Source organism: Sciurus vulgaris (genome assembly GCF_902686455.1).
Source record: "Sciurus vulgaris genome assembly, chromosome: 10".
Lineage (NCBI taxonomy): Eukaryota > Metazoa > Chordata > Mammalia > Rodentia > Sciuridae > Sciurus > Sciurus vulgaris.
This window is the reverse complement of record NC_136470.1, coordinates 131957786-131970987: the sequence shown is the minus strand read 5'-3', so window position 1 is coordinate 131970987 and position 13202 is coordinate 131957786.

Sequence of the window (13202 nt, the reverse complement as noted above, 5' to 3'; positions counted from 1 at the left end):
GTCTTCTTTCATTTGGCTTTCTCTCTTTGTTACATTTAGTTCTTTATTTTTATTTTTCATAATCTATCCATCTTTTCTCCAGTTAGATTTGTTGTGTCTTAAAGAGTATGCAGTAAGTAGCTTTTGCTGTTTCTCCTTATTATGTATTTCATTCGGCTCAGCAAAGAACTATTTAGCAAGAACTCATATACATAGTTCCAGAAGAGCAGAGAGATGTGCAAATATGAGTAAAACACCCAGAAAGTAATGAAGTGCCTCTTCATGACAGGATTTAAAATTGCTCAATAACAGGTAGAAATTGCTCTATCATTACTTGGCTTCTACTGGGTTTCTGTGGAATCAGTGATTTCCATGATTTATGCTGAGTTCCTTGAGAGAACATGACAAAAAGCAGAGCAAGCCAAATGCATTTGTTTGAAGTTCCTGTTTCACAAAATGCCGGCATTTCTAGTCAGAGGCAGCAAGGATGCCATCTTGTTAGCATTTTTATTAGAAATCCTTTAGCCCCATCTAGCTCTGAGCAGAAAGAATGGGTTCGTCTGACTTCTCATTTTTTTTTTTTTTTTTTCCTGATGGTAAGAGTAACCAGGTTTTGGCTTTTTTTTTTTTTTTTTTTTTTAATTATTTCTTTATGTTTACAGACTGCATTTTGATTCATTGTACACAAATGGGGTACATCTATCCATTTCTATGGTTGTACATGATGTAGACTCATACCATTCATGTAATCATATGTGTACTTAGAGTAATGATGTCGGTCTCATTCCACCATTTTTCATACCCCACTCCCTCTCATTTCCCTGTACGTAATCTAAAGTTCCTCCATTCTTCTCTCACCCCCCACACCCCACCTGCATTATATATTATCATCCACTTATCAGGGAAAACATTCAGCCTTTGGTTTTTTAGGATTGGCTTATTTCACTTAGCATGATATTCTCCAATTTCATCTATTTATCTGCAAATGCCATAATATTATTCTTCTTTATGGCTAAATAATATTCCATTGTATGTGTGTATATATATATATACACACACACATAATGACTTCTTATTTTTTGACATAAGATCAGAGAAGCCACTGAGAGTTGTTGAGCATACTAGTTCAGACAGCAGGGATTCCACAGGTGAGGTCAGCCTGTCCTCATGAGTTACCTCCTTAGGAAGCCAGGGAACTTCCTAAGTAGACCCACTCTGCAGGAATGCAGAAGCCTGGGGAAATCTCCATTCCATTTAAAGCACTTTTACTTACCATGACTCAGTGTCCTGCTGCTTTGCTGTTGTAAACATTGCCAAATACAGATTGTGTAGGTTAGAAAGGAAATATATTGTTTTGATATATTTTGAAATGTTCTCACTTAGCTATTTATTATGTCCTTCTGTTGAATAATATTGTTGCTTTATAAGCATGTCTGATGGTTCAGTAAAGCAGGTTTTTTTGTTGTTGTTTTGTTTTGTTTTGCATATGTGACTTGCTTTATTTTTGTGACCTGGAACTGAATCTGTTGAAGGAAAAGGGTGAGATGAAAAAGTAAAGTTCTATGCCTAGGAATGTTGACACCTGATAAGATTACTGTCAAAAACATAGACACAGTGCTTGAAACCATTTCACTTAACGATATAGCAAGGGACTCAGTAAGATGTAAGTCTGTATTCACAATGAAGGCTACTTGGCATTGGGACCGGACATCCCAGTTGTCTGTTCCATTGTGCATCATTCATGGAAAACAATTTTCAAATATGTCAATAGCACGAGCAAAATGAAAAAGCCACTTATTAAAAAGTCATAGTCATTTGACAAGTAGTAATGCTGATTACTTAAACAGCAAACAGAATCTCAAATAAAGCTGAACTTTTGTTTAAAATTCACAGTCACTTAAAAGACTTAAGAAACAAATTATTTAGCAGCATAACTTACAGCCCAGAAAGGGAAAAGTCACATAGTTGGCAAGGAATTAATGAAGCCAGAATGTTACACTACAGGGAGTAAAAATGCCCAAGCAACTTCTGTACAAGAAACTGATAAAATTTCACTCTCCTGCAACACCATAAGTTGACATATTCATGACATGTCAGTGACAGCTTTTCTGTCCAAGTTGATGAGTCATTGGGTTTCCCGAATAAATTTCATATTGTAACATTTGTAAAATTTGTCAGTAAAGGTGAAATTCAAAAAAAAGTTTGTGTTCTGTGATGAGCCATCAGGGACAAGTGAAGGCTGAAGGTTTTGTCTTTACATATTGAAACAAAAAGGCCCGACTTGCAAGAGTGGTGCTGGCAGCTGTGCTGATTGGTGGTCAATTGACTCATCAGTGGTGGGCTCCATGGAAGAGCTGGCTGCTCTTGTAATTAAGAAAAACTCTGACATCATCGCAATGAGTTGCTTTCTTCACATTTATATATTGGTGTCATAAATTCTTGAAGATGAAAAAGAAAACTTTCTAGCAAGGGCTACAGAAATGGTTACCATGATTTAAAATAGGCCACTTCATGGGACACCACTTGAAGTCTGTGTGGAAACTTGGCCAAGGAACACACAAATCTCCCGCTACACATAGAAATCTGTGGGCTCAGCAGAGGACGAGCTCTTAACTGGGAATGTAAAGTGGAAGATGAATTCTGGGGCTACTTTCAAGAAAAAAGAAAGGTAATTGTGGCTAAATACTTGGGTGCATGATGATTAATTCAGGAAACTAGGCAAGGGGCGATAGGGGATTAGAAGAAACAAACAGATACACAAATAGAGAAAAAGCTGGGTCAAGTGGGTGCCACATCAGATGGAGTGCAGTGACCCTGAGTCAGCTCAGTACATTTGTTATATTGGTTATATCCTTAAAAGGATTTCTTGTGAGAAAGTTTCTTCTAAGTGAAGTGAAGGATGAACTTCTGTGCAGCCTGATTATAATTATCAGCTTGTGTATATAACTCCCCACTCCCTGGCAGCTGGCATTTGAACTTGAGGTCAAGAACCAAAGAGCTCTCTGGCTGGCACAGAACCCCTTTTTGAACTGGGTGTCACCACAGCAACTGGGCCATCTTCACTTGGTCCCTTTGCACCAAGAAATTCCAAGGAGAGACATCGCCTCTGTCCCTGGGGAGTTTGAGGACCATAATTCCTTCACCACTCTGGACACCTGGGAAATGTGGAATGGATACAGCAACTGCCCTACTAGTTGACTTTGTCCTCGTGTGAGCCAGTTTCAAGACTCTGGGGAAAATGGGAGTGGTCCTCTCAGGATCTTCTCAATTCAAGGGAGTAGACTCTTGGCTTCAAAAGGAAGCGGAATTTTCAGAAAAATATTGTTATAAGAGAAAATCTTGAGAGTTGCCCTGGCCCCCTAGGAGCACTGGGCTCAACCCCAACACACCACTGAGTAGTGTCTGCTGTGCAGTTCCATTTCCTAGTGCCCTCATTATGGCAGAGTCCCCCAGAAACTGTGTCAGATATTTTGTATTAAGTAGCATATGGGATACAACATACAGTAAAATTATTATCATCGAATCATTGGGATCAGGTATTAGAAAATTAATTGCTGTCATTGCATATGTTTTATATGCTGAGTGTAAAGTCAGCAGTAGTTATAGAACTTTAGGATGAGTATATTTCTAGAAAATGTTGCTTCTCTTAACGTTTTGTCTATGTGATTGCTGTTTTCAATGACTTTTGGAAATTAAATAATTTAACCAAATAAAAATAAATGTTCAATTAATGAAAAAAAAAAAAAAAAGAACATCTTGAAATGGTTTTAACTGTTGCTAGGATTTGAGATTGAGAGAGAATACCAAGTCTTAAAAATCTCCTAGAAATACTGCAGATAAACATTAGTGATTTTTTTTTTTTTTTCTTTTCAACACAAGTATAAGATTGGATAAGTGGTCCTTTCTCTGAATTTTCTGTTAATCATGAGAATTTGGCTTTGGAAAAAGAGTAGAACTTTATGAGCTTCAGTCTGTCTGATTATCTATTCAGGATGAGATTTATTCTATTTCACCCTTAGATAAATTCAGAATTATGTGAAAGATAAGTATCCTGCCATTCACTGCTTAGGGAACACTTGGTGTGGTTTTCAGCTTCTTACATGCTGCCATGTTTAACAAGCCTCAAGAACAAGGAAACAATCATCTCCTTTCTGCTGAAAATATCTCTGTGCTTATCTCAAATGCAATCCTGAATTGAGTGCTGGTGCTGCAAAAAAACACGCTCAGTTTTCACATCGAAGAGGAAAATTCCATTATTCTGTTCGAGATAATATTTTTGTATACAGAGATCTATGAAAGATATTGAAAGCAACACATGTAAATAATAATTTTGTAACTGCTAAGCCTATATTGGGGTCTGATTCTTTTTCTCGGAAAGAAAATGTTTTTCACTCTTTTGAAGAGTGGCTATAGGAGACACACACACACACACACACACACACACACACACACACCCCACACACACACCACACACACACACACACCACACACACACACACCACACACACCACACACACACACAGAGTTGGCCTCTGTATTCTTGGGTCCCCGTCTGCTGTTTTCACAACCATGGTTCAACCAATTGCAGATCTAAAATGCACCCATACGGACCATGTAAAATGTTTTTCTTGATATTGTCCCTAAGGAAAACAGTAGTCTATCAACCATGTATGTAGCATTTACTTTGTATGAGTTCTCATAGATGATATGGAGATTATTTAAAGTACATGGGACGATATGCACAGATGATAGGCAATAATATTCCATTTTATAAAAGGGACTGGAACATCTGCAGAATTTGGAATCCAAAGAGGGGCCTGGAATCAATTTCCCATGGATAAAGGGAGTTATAAATTCCACAAATACACACCCATATGTTATATATGCCTGAATTTATGTACACGTGTGTGTTCAGTTTATGAGCTTATTAGTTTTACTATTGAACATTGTTAGTGAAATTTCCATGTAGTAAATATCTTTAAAGTCAATGTAAATTCTTTATTTAAATTAAATTTACTATGCTTGCAGAAAAGAATTTTAAGAAGCCAAGTCCCATTTTGACTTAAACCATCTATTCAGCAGAAATTTACTATATTTGTGTTATGGGTCTTAAAAATGTATGAAAAGAAAATAATGATATAAAGTCCAAGAAATCAGCTAAACTTTAATACTTTTTTTTTTAAAGGTAAGTTGTTAAAATCCGTCTTTAACTTCAAGTAGGAAAGGGAAAGTTTTGAATATATTGTATATTAAAGTCCATGTTCATCATCAAGCATCTTGTCTCGTAGAAATATGGGATAAGCCTTTTAGTCCTCCTTATGTAAGTTAGAAAAATTAAGTGATGAGTTTGGTTAAGATACAGAAAACTAACATTTCTTCTAAGTGCTGATGCAATCAAATTTGATATCCTTTTTACATGAAGGAGAAAACACACGGGAAAAATAGCAGGCTAATAAGTTGGATAAAATAAACAGATCCACAGGAAAAATATTATATTCTACTCAATTATTGTTGCGGTGTTATATCTATAGTTTAATGATCATATTACTGCACCCGTCAAAGAGATAAAATAACCTTGCAATGTGGCAGATCACATTTTCCAAAAGTGGCCATAATACTCCCTTTGGGCCTGTGGTTTTTACACAGTGAATTTGAGAGACCTCTCATCAAGAGGCTGGGTTGTTCTTTCTTCCTCCAGAACAATGGTGTGTTAATGACAATAAACGGAAGTGGCTTTTCAGACTAGAACCTAAAATTCAGTACTTTATCTGCCTGATTCTCTTGGAACATTCATATTTTGAACCTGGTCACCACACCATGAGGACATCCTAGAAATTTGTGGAGCAACCTTCATGGAAAAGAATAGGGTCAGTAATCCCTGCTCAGATTTATATTTGTAAGCAAGAAAATGGACTGTTGTTTTAGTAATTAAGATGTGGGGACAGCGTTTCATAGAAATAAATAACTGGTTCGGGTTTCAGTAGTGTGGGTGGAATCCAGCCAACACAAGAACCTGAGGAAGTAAGATTGTCTTTGTAACTGCGGTGGGTGATACTGATACCGCCAGTTATTGGTGATGAGTTCTGCTTCCTCAAATGTTGAAGTTTGTACATTAGAGAAGCAGACCAAGGCAAGGATAAATAGAGAGCAGGCTTTATTTATAAGTAGTAACACAGACTTCTGCCTGGGGGGAGAAGGGGGCCATGGCTGGTATTCTGGTGTCCCAAGAAGTGACAGCGCCCTGCCCCTTTTATAGACTTTACTTTCTTTGTTCTCTTGCCCGAAGCCCGCCCCCCTTATCTCTCTCCTTCCTGCCTATGTGACTAGGCCCAGGAGATGCTAGTGGGATGGTCTTAGTGAGGAGCAGATGGGCAGGGGGAAGGGGCAAGCGCAGTGACCAGGAAGGAAGCAGCCTAGAAGGTATTAATTAACAACTCCCTGTTTGCAACCTTTTGGGAGGGGTAGTCCAGGCAGGTAATCTTGGTAATCAAAGTACTCGGGAGTCTTTGACATTTCAATGTCCAGGGGTGCTCTCCAACTTTATAAATCCAAACTGGCCTCCAGTTTTTCAATCCGTCTGGATCATCTATTTACACTAACTGCCTGTCTTTAATTCTGGCTTCAATACCCCCAAATAACTTATAGTAAATTATGAACAAAAGCCAAAGGAATCATTGAGAGAGTGTTTGCAGCAAAGACTTACAGGAAAGCATGAAAAATGTTTTCAGAGGCTGAAGGAAAAGAGATGACATGGAGAAGATTCTACCGTCACTGTCACCTGCACTGAGGCAGAGCATAGGAAATACACTTGGTTAACTTGATGATGATAAAAATAATATGGAGACAGAGTAATGGTGCACCAAACTGCTTCTTCTAGCTGCCCAGAGGAAAATTTGAGGGCAGAGAATTAAAAAAGAAAAACAAAAAACAGGAACTATTACATTGTTACTTTTCTAAGCAAATTTTAACATTTTTATAGAATTATAAATATAGCAGGAATTAATGGGCTTGGAATTATATCAGAACACTGTTTCTCATTTCCATACTCTGCAGATGGCAAGCTATTCTAAATTAAGAAATGGTTTCCAGATAAAAACTGCATTCAGTGTAGACCTGTGAGATCCTTGGAGACCTTGGAAACACTTAGTCATAGACCCTTTCAGAGTCCTTTAAAAGAGTATGTTTCACCAACTCTGAAACAATAGGACTTGTAGGAAAGCTGTGGCCATTCCCTTGCAGAAAGTTAATGTGGAGTAGAGAGTAGAGAAGGGTTCACCTTGGAGTATGGCTTTTATCTAGTAGAGTAGAATATAAATTGATAAGCAAAAAGCCTAGAAGTTTTGAAGAAGTTGCATCAGGCTCTGTAGGAAATGTCAGAGACAGTACAAAATGAAATGCCGTCTTGGACTCCCACGAGTCTGTGGGTGGGAAGCCAACCCAGCCAACTGCAAACAGACTATTTCTTATAAGAGAAAGGGTGACTCAGAACAATGTCAGTAGTCCAGCGGGTGGAGAAAAGCATTACAAGGAACAATTCCCAGCTGACAGATTGAATTCCATTAAGGAATTGGCAACATGGCCTATCTTTGTTTCATTGATACACGGATACCTGCTCGGCTCTTCAAATTTCCCCCTTTTCGAATGGCTGTGTTCATAACACTTATCCCATTCCTCTTACCTGCCCTGGTGATATATGTGTGTGCTGGGCAAATAATTCATCTTTTTAGTTCTCATTTCATCAGAGGATGAGAAATGGTATTGAAGAAGTTGTTCTGATTAACAGGACCCAAGAGCTGCCTGTACTCCTGGACTTGATTACATGGCAGATTCTGGACTTCGGTCTCTGTGCAAGGAGATATACCTTGGGGAGAGGAAGAATGTATTATGCACGTGGGGGGATTCTAATTTGTTTTGTGGTCAAAGGACCAACCATGACATTGTATTTTCGGAAAATGTTTGCCAGAACCTCTCCCACTCCACAAGTTTTCAATACCCCGTGAGTCTGCTACGTCAGTGGAATCCTTGCTTCCGCATTGCTTCTTCTTAAATTTGGAGGGTCATCTACTATGGTGAAAGTGAACTGCCTTCTCTAAAAGAACCACCCTTACCTGGTTCTTCTGGGGCATTTGTTCTTGATATGTTTCTGCCATGCCAAAAGGGAAGCAGAGATCATGGACAGACCCTTGATGGAAGAAACAGACTTCTGAGCCTTGACCAATGAGTAGCCATGACCAGGGACTTGAAAGTGGATCCACTATGTTTGGGGAATCTTGGTCACGTAACTGAGATTTAAAATCGTTTGAGAATTCATCCAAAACGGAAAACAGAGGATACTGCTGAGAGCTGAGCAGAGCTGTCCCTGCCAAACCTTCCCAAATCGCAGAATTGTGAGAAAAATAAACAATGTTGTTATTGTAAATCACTTTGTTTTGGGAGTATGGCTTATGTAGTTGGGGAGTTAGGATTTCCTGAGACCTGAAAAGTAGTTGATGATATATCCAAAATGAAAAAAAAAAAAAAAAATTAGAGAAATTAGGATCCAAGTGAAATTCCTCTGGTTATGAGGTGTTCCCAGGACCTTAAATGTGATAATGTCCATTGAAGTTAAATAATAATAAAAAATTTCTTCAAGATCCCTGGACACAATGTCTGTTTAGTTTAGATGTATAGCTTTGAACACATGTGTTGAATGAAAATTTAAAAAGTGATTTCACTTAAAAATTTTAAAAATATATTTTGATATGTGTGTGATAGACTTGAGAAAAAAAAAGAAAACTGCCCTTTCCAAACAGTTCTGCAACTATGCACTTTTTAAAAGAAGTAGACAGCTTGAATGGAATCAACCAATTACCTGGTGGGTATCTGCAATAATGAAAATTTTATCTATTAGGTATCATCTACTGCCTGACAAGTACTGCTTGTCAAATATATTGAGCATTTTGATAAAATGACATAAAATGAAAACATAAATCAATCCATAGCAAAGAGTATTTCTGAACCTAAAACTATATTCTGTGGTCCTGAGGTTTATTTTCTCTGAAACAGTAAGAATGACAGTTTTTCTGAGGAATTTGCTATTGTAAGATTAACAAAACATAATACACAGTGAAACATATTTTCAAAATTACATTTAATTCAGTAAAGAGACCAACTGGTGCCATTGTATGGTCCTATTTTCATTGAATATATTCAATTTCACTGAGTTAATTCAATTTTATTTCATTAGTGCCAGTTGCTAAACCTTTTCCAATGTTGATTTCTTTCCAAATGTAAAGAAAATTCCTGGCAAATCCACAGTTTCTTATTGAATTATGAAAGGTTAAAAAAAAAAAAAAAGAATCCTTACGGAGAATAGTCTGCAAGAATCTGCAAAATTAGGCATAATTTCAAATTGTAGTGGAGAATCAGATTTGTAATGTTGAGGCAATCACACTGCAATGCACAGCCCTCACTTGGGAACATGGGAAAAACCATACATAGCATTTCATTTTCCCATGATAATTTATTTGGAGAAAGAAAAATGCAGCAATAACACTTAATTGGAAAGGCTATTTCAAGATTAAATCTCAATTAGCAGATCATGAACTCCATTATGAAAAATAGTTTTTTTTTTTCTTAAAATGAAGAATTTCACATTTCTTATGTTGTTATTTTCAAACGTTTAAGAATTAGAAAATGCCACCCATTGGTGCAATTATATTTGAGATTTGCCTTTCTAATAATTTTCATTGTTTTATTTTATATTCAGTCTTTCCCTTTTCCCTTTTCTTTTATTTTTATTATGAATTGCTGACTAAAGTTTTGCGTTAAGTGTTTTGTTGCTATGACCAAATAAGCAACATAAAGAGGTAAGCCTTTATTTTGTTTATGGTTTCAGTTCATGATCATCCTGTTCCAATGTTTTGGGGTTCAGGCAAGGCAGAATGTCAAGACAAATTCATAGCAGAGAGAAACTTCTCAACTCATGGCATCAAGAAGCAGAGAAAGAGAGAGGAAAGAAGGGGCCAGAGACATGATATAGTCCCCAAGGATATGTTCCCATATGGTCTACTTCCTCCAAACATGCCCCACCTGCCTACAGTTTTCACCACCTCCCAGTAGTACATTCAATTTATCAAATTAATAATTAATCCATCAAGTGAGTAAATTCACTGATGAGGTTAGAGTCCTTATGTTTCAATCACTTCCTGAATGCGGTACCTCTGGTCATTGCTCCATGAGACTTTAGGGGTCATTCAAAACTCAAACTATAACTGGTTGTCTATATATTATGACCTTTTTCAATCCTTTGAAATAATTTTTTAACATATGTTTTTGTTGTCCTTTTTTTCATTTTGTTTTTACTGTTGGGCACTGAATCCTAGACCTTGTGCATGCTGAGCATGCACTCTGCCACTGAGCCATACCCACACCTGTCTCTGATCTGTAAAATGCATATCTCACAAAATATCACACAGAAGATTTTGGTAAAGAAAAATAAATTCATGAAGATTTAAAATTATGTGCTATAAATAAAATGTGTTGCTAGGTATTTAATATCACATATAGATAAACATGAAGAATAACTAAACATTTCTTATGTTAAAAAAGAGTTATTTTACATCCCCCACCCAGGGAAATCTTTTGACTGTATCTGGTTTGCTGGCTACTCTACAAATATTAAAACTAAATGTGGGAAGTTCAAAATGGAGAGGGAGTTGTATGTGGGAAGAAGTTACAGGAATTTCAATGAACTGTCTGTTACATTACCATGACACAACCGTTCACATGTTAATAGGACCACAGAGATTGCAAACTTTCTCCCAGAAACATAGATTACATCATTTTCCAAGAAAGAAGATGTGGGCCTTGGAGTAGATGTCATAACAATGGCAGAAACATGGCGGGAACGTGGAGGAAGTAGGCCATATGGGAACACATCCTTGGGGACTATATCATGTCCCTGGCCCCTTCTTTCCTCTCTCTTTCTCTGCTTCTTACTGCCATGAGTTGAGAAGTTTCTCATGGAGAGAAAGAAAAATAGAGGAAGTCAAAACCCGTTTCACTCCTTTCCTAATAACCTGCCCTCTTGGACACTACTTAGGGTTCAGAGAGAACTACAAGTAGTCCCTTGCAAGGATGAAGCCCACAGTCACCTAATTACCTCCTGTTAAAGAAGGCCTGACTTCTTAAAGTTCCCACCAGCTATCAGCATCACTGGGGACCAAGCTTCTAGCACAATGAGTCTTGGGGAGCACATTTGAACTGCATCTAAACCATAGCGGATCGTTACAAGAACCTTCTAATACAAAAGGCAAACTACGGAGGGTTGCTAAATAAACCTTGAGTCAGGACTGCACATAACAACAAATTACACATGTTAGGATAGCAATGTCAAGGACAGAATGTGCTGTGACATTTTGTTAGGCTATTTTGTGTCAGATAGTGTTGGACCAACATACCTGAACTATTCGGGAAACAATCAATAGTATTCTTTGAAAGTGTTCAAGATGGCCTACAAACACCCTTCAATAGGCCCTATTCAATTTCTAAGTGGCACATCCAGCCATGTGTGTGCCCAAGTATTGAACAGACTTTTACAGACTAAGAAGAGTAGTATGTTAGCCTTTACAGAGTGCCTATGCTGGGCACTTAAAACAGATTATCTTAAATCCTTCCAACCATCTGGAAGGGTAAATATTATCATCAAAGATATTTTATGATTCAGACACGAACAATTATAAATATTAGGGAATATGTCCAGAGCCAGAGCTGTCAAAGCCAAGAATCCCACTTATTTCTTTTCTGATTCCAAGGCCTACATGAATTATTCTCCATCTTATTTCTTAAATACCGTGATAATGATAATGATGATGATGATAATTACAGTTTTTAAAATGGTCAGCATTAGCTACCATGTTGAGAGCTTTGTGTACTTTTCTTATCTTACATTATCCCCTTAAATCTCTTTGCAATAATAAAAGATTTAAGGCAGTTTTATTTAAATCTCCCATTATTGTAGAAGAAAAAAACGGAGAGTTGGAGCATTTATGTAATTTGTCCCAAATCATGCAGGTCCATGAGAGGACCAGCTGGGATTTAAATTACAACTGTATGAGATCACAGCTCAGGCCTTTCACCTTCACATGGAGCTGATTTCAAACTGAGGCTTTGAGAAAGAGAGACAGAAAGTCACATGCATTCAAGCAATATGGAATCCTCATACAAAAGAGCTCTCCCTTTAAGGCGATTCATTTGGTGGTCACGGACAAATCTTTGTGACCTTGCACATGTGCTTCACGTCCCTGTTCTTCAGGTTGTTATTTGTTCAATGGGAATAATATATGTGGCACAGTGTTGGTGGGAGGCTCCAGCTTAACATAGTGCCTGGCAGGTACAAGGTGATTTGTGCACAGTAGATGTATTTATTTTTTTTAAACATAATCTCTGTCACTAGGATGACTCTAATCTAACTGTAGAAATGACCAAATCAAAATTAATGTCCACGAATGCTAATTAAAAGGATGCTCTTTCTCTTCAACAAAAGATAAAAGATGAAGCAATAGACAGATACATCTTCTTCCACATTCTGAAGGGAGACTTTTGGACCACCATTAGATCTTCAAGGGAAGTGATTCCCAGAACTGCAAAAACAAAGCAACCAAACAGAGGATGTGTTTTAAAACCTTTTGGGCCAACTTTAGTCACATTTTCATTTAAGAATCTGAAAGCTGATTTAGTCTTTTGGAACTGCTACAACCAAATGACATAGACTGGCTGGTTTATAAACAATAGAAATTTATTTCTCATAGTTCTGGAGACTAGAAATTCTGTATGAAAACTTTGACAGATTCAGGGTCTGCTGAGAGTCCACTTCCTGATTGATAGACTGTCTTCTAACTGTGTCTTCAAATAGCAGGAGGGGTGAGGGTGTTCTTTGGAGCTTTTTAGAAGGAATCTTATATCAATCATGAGGACTCTTTCTGCCTGACATAATCACCTCTCAAAGCTGTCACCTCCAAACACTTTGGGGTTAGATTTCAATACATAAATTTGGGGTAGGAGATGCATACATATGAATTTGGGATAGGAGATGCATACAACCTCTCCAGAGCAAAAGGGGTGCCAAAATTATAATGAAGATAGTCATCTGAATAGTGTTATTCCCACCTTCTCTCACAGACGGGGGTGCCTCTGTCCATGCCTGACCTCTGTCAACAGAACCAGATTAGAGACTGAAATCT